Here is a 4,813-nt window from a genome sequence, read left to right as displayed (position 1 = left end):
CTCTCTCTCTCTCTCCTTTGCTGAACATCAAATCCAGGACCTGCATAAAAGTGTTCTGCCATGAGGGATATACCTAGATCTTAAACTGCTTCTTGATTCAGTATTATTAAAGCAGGAGATTATATATTATAATTTAAATGCCACAGTTTTAAAAAAGAAGAATCTAGATTTTATTGTGCCTTATTTTGGTGACTTTAAGGTGGATGAGTGAGCTAGAAAAAGGTAAATGCCCAGAGTGCTGGGCCTGGAGGTGTAAGACTCCTTGTAAGTTATTTACGTAGCACCCGTTTCTTGATCTCCCCTGGCATGCATGTGGGATGGGCTTGCTTAAGCTTGCTCCATTTGTCACCTGTAGCCCAGCTGGGGAAGGTTTTCCAGTCTTATTATTATTATTCTTGCTCTCCCAGTCCCTACTTTTCTCCCACAACTGGTCATCCACAGTTTGTTCAACAAATAAATGGTATAAAAGGAATAGAAGGAGGCTGGGGAAGATGAAGCTCAGGGATAAGTATTAACATGGAGGAGGATCTGGGGCCTATCTTTATTGAGAGGTGTGGGGGACTGCAGGTACAGAATTACAGCTGAGGTGCAAGATGTTCAACATCTGTTGGAAAGTACTGGAAACAATCTGAGAAGCCTCTGTGCTATGCAGGCTCAGCAAAGCCTTGGAGAACCCCGATGGGTCTTTCAAAGTACATTGTACATTATTTTATTCTGAATTCCCCGTGTCTGTGTGTCAGTGTACGGTTATGTTGACATGAATGTAGGTGCCTGTGGAGGCCAGAAGAGGGCGTCTGATCGCTGGAAGCTGAAGTTACCTATAGTTGTGAGTTCCTGGACTTGGGAGGTCATTAAGTCACAGGAGTCTTTCTAATGCTCCCCTGGCATTGTAAGGTTATTTATTTACTTTACAGGGTTTCATGAAGCCAGTCCCATGCAAGTATGCAATAGATTTTAAACATATTTCCCCATTAATTTCTGCACTGCACTTTAAATTCTGTTATTACTATTAACTCAATGTGAATGAAAGAGACATGTTATGAATAACAAAAGATAGTTTGATTATTCAGGGTAGTCCATGGCTTTATTTTTATTTTTTGGTACACACTGTTCACACCTATATTTCAAGTTTGGAAATGCATGTTTGCAAGCAGCAATACAGAAGTATTCATGAAGAATGCATAATCTCTGAAAATTATGAAAACATCTCTGCTACCAGTACATTTCTAAATACAAAACTGACAAACATATTTGGTACTTCTGTGTAGCTAGAGAAGTTTTCAAAACAGATAAAATTCAGTCTTTAGGTGTGAATGGTATGAATGACAGTCTTTTTTTTTTTTTCTTAGTTGTTTGGGATCCTTAAGCATGCAAAAGCTTTGAACAGGAGGGTCCACAAAGGAACCAGTGTTGTATTATGGCATCCAGTTAGGCCAGAGCTGGGAATGCCTCTGGGTCATCTACATCAGGCTCAGAAGCACTTGACTTATCAGTTCTGCTGCGGCGGTTTGGACAACCACCACGCCCACGTCCACCGCGTTCTCCTCTGCCACCAAGTCCTTCTCGGCCACCACGTCCTGGGCGGCCTAGGTCTCCGAAATTGATCTCCTTTTGAGACATTATATCATTTGCTGGCTTTCAGAAATGATGGTTCATAACTGAATCTTCAGCAGGAACCTCTTCACTTTTTGATTTATGAAGAACAGATTCCCTTTTCCATTGTCCGTCAGCACCTTCATTTGGTCTTCGGATATTAAATTCTACGTTTACTTGATCTTTATTTTGAATAGCTTTCCACTCATCCAAAGCTATCTACTTTGGACCTTCTTTCTTAACCTCTTCAACTTCGTTCTCCTTATTTTCAGTGTCTGCCACTGGGTGCTCTTCACCTTCAGGTGTTTCCTCAGTCACATTTGGTTGACCCAAATCACTGCAATTATAAGATATTTGTTTCTGAATGTATTTGGGTGACTCTGTTAATTCATCTTTGGCAGTTCCCCAAGTGTGAGATCTGCTACCTCCGTGTTTGTCCTCATGCTTCAGGCCACTGTAATGTGAAAAAAGAAGATTTATCACTTCCACTATGCCTATCAAATTCACGCTTGCCACGAGAATCAAATCCATTGCCTAGGCCCATTCCAGGTCCACGGGCTCCTCGACCTCTTCCAAGACCACCTCGGCCTCGAATAGGCCGTTCAATAATAGGTCTATCAACTGAAAATTCACCTTCTTCACCTTTTTGTTCAAGTGGCTTTTCAAATCTTCTTTCACGAGGTGGTCGCCTTTCTGGTCGCCTATCAATTTTTTTCCTATCACCCTGAAGCTGTTGATCAGGTCTTCCAACTCGCCTTATTCCTTCTTTCTTAAGCGCCACCCGGTGGCTGCGTCTCCTTTTTGTCAGCCACTCAGACACTGGTGGAGCGGGGATTCTTGTTTCTTTCTGGGACTCTTAACTGTTTGCCTGCCACGTTGGAGTTGGTCTGGGCCGAGGCCTGAGCCGTGCTCTTGGCTCCCAGGCCCTCAACGCCGCCCTTGCCAGCTTCGTTTTTCTTGTTCTCTGCTGCCTTCAGTATCTCGAAAGGGTCCGATTCATCGTCAAATAGCTGGTCGAATCGGTTGGTGACAACGCAGCCGAAGTCTTCCTGTAGGTGCCCAGGCATGATGGTGGCTCGGTGGCACATTCCTCCATGGATTGCAGGGGATCTCCTTGAGCCAAAAGCCAGTCCATGGCTTTAGAAGTTCTGTGTCATGGTCACAGAAGTGATCACAGGACTTTGTTTAATGCATTGCTTGTTCTTTGACTATTTGTGTTTATCGTCTTGCTTGTTCCTTGACTATTTGCATCTATTGTATTGCTAGTTCCTCAACCTAGAACAGACTTTAATACTTGCATGTAATTAAAATGGTATAAAAGCAGATTGGGAAAAAATTTAAAAAGAAGTTTGAAAAATATTAAAAAAAAAAAGTTCTGTGTCAGGAATCAGGGACAATTTATGTATGTATTTGAAAATTAAAAAATTAACATGTAAATTACATGAATAAATATGTGAGATAGCATGTAATATATACATAATATGTAAATATAAAATAAAAAATTAAAAAATGCAAAGCTATAAAAGAATAAGTATTTAGCGTTTGGTCAAAGACTATAACAAATAAGATAGGCATATATTATTGTCTTCCTTTTAAAAATTTTAAAATTACATTTATTTTGTGTTTGTATGTGAGCACATGCCACAGTGTGTATGTGGAAGGGGAGTTGGTTTTCTGCCGTGTGGGTCTGGGGATTGAATTTAGGTTTGACAGGTGGTGCCTTTACCTGCTGATTCATCATGATGGCCCTAATTGTGTGTCTTTTACATGCTAGAGATTAGGAGATAGCAGTAACAGCCCAGAGTTTAACTGTCCTGGCAGGATGAAGATTCTAAAGAAACACTTGTACCCCTCAGCTTGGCTACTGAACTATTAAGACAATGGACCCCAAGGGATTGGAATTTCTCAGAAGCTTCATGCTAGGGAGTGGAAAAGGATGGGGCTCTGATTTGAGACAGCTTATGTACTGGAAAGAGATTTCACAGTTCTAACAACTCATGACACCACCTTGCAAGAGACAACCGGTCAGTGTCTGGCAGGACCACAGAGTGACCAGGTTTGATTAGTTATCCAATACTACTTGACGTCTGTTTAAACCTGTGTGTCGGAAGTACAGTGAGCTGTGTGTCGGAAGTACAGTGAGCTGTGTGTCGGAAGTATGATGAGCTGTGTGTAGGAAGTACTTTAAGGAAAATTATGAAGTTGAGGATATTTATGATTTTATTTTCAACCATTGTTTTTATTGCATTTAAAATATTTTATTTTATTATTCTGACAATCCCTGCAAAGGAAGTGTAATGGCTATTCCTGGTTGTCACCTTGACTGTATCTGGAATCAACTATAATTCAGAACTGGAGGGCTCGCCTGTGATTCAGATCTTGAGGCTGGAAGACACAAGTTTCTGATCTGGGTCTTGATCTGGAGATCTTGAGGCATAGTGGCCATGAAAAGCTTAGGCCCAGGCAAGGTAGTACACACCTTTAATCCCAGGAGACTAAGGCAAGGAGAGCTCTGAGTTCAAGGTCAGCCTGGAACAAAACAAGTCCCAGATGCAGGCGTGGGGGTATACACCTTTAATCTGGGCCACACTTTCTACTGGAGAGCTATATGAGGACATTGGAAGAAGAAAGACTGGCTCTTACATGCCTGCTTGCATTTACCTGCCAGGACATCTGTTGGAATCTACTTCTACAGACCAGCTGAAACAACTAGCCTGTGGGACTGAGTAACTATTAGATTCCTGGACTTTCAATTCACAGCTGACCATTGTTGGAGAGTTGGACTACAGACTGTAAGTCATGATAACAAATTCCCACACTATAGAAAGACATTCCATACATTCTGTGACTAGAGAACTGTGACTAATACAGAAGTGAAGATTCCTTTTCTGACTCATCTGAACTGATTTATAGCCAAGTCCCCTATAACAGAAGAAAGATTCACAAGAGAAGAGCATGCACGTTTATTTAATATAACCCCACCCCATCCCCCCTTTTTATGTGGGTTGTGTGTGGCACGGAGGATCAAACCTCAGGACTTGTGCTTACTATGCTTGATATTTTCCCACTGAGCTACATATTTATACTGACCTAATATGCTTTATGTCACTTTGGAGCTTTTATTATAAAATATAAATTCAAAGACCTTTATGGTTATATTTGTGTTATATATTTTTTGTTATGTTTGTGTTATGGTTATATTTTTCTTAAAATTGGATAT

General features: G+C 41.0%; 1 pseudogene; it reads right to left on the bottom strand.

The window, feature by feature from the left end:
* Window positions 1-1,342: 1,342 nt before the first annotated feature.
* LOC114623607 lies at window positions 1,343-2,660 on the bottom strand (annotated as a pseudogene).
* Window positions 2,661-4,813: the final 2,153 nt, after the last annotated feature.

Source organism: Grammomys surdaster, unplaced genomic scaffold, assembly GCF_004785775.1.
Source record: "Grammomys surdaster isolate TR1022 unplaced genomic scaffold, NIH_TR_1.0 64, whole genome shotgun sequence".
Lineage (NCBI taxonomy): Eukaryota > Metazoa > Chordata > Mammalia > Rodentia > Muridae > Grammomys > Grammomys surdaster.
This window is presented reverse-complemented; position numbering and strand designations above follow the sequence as displayed.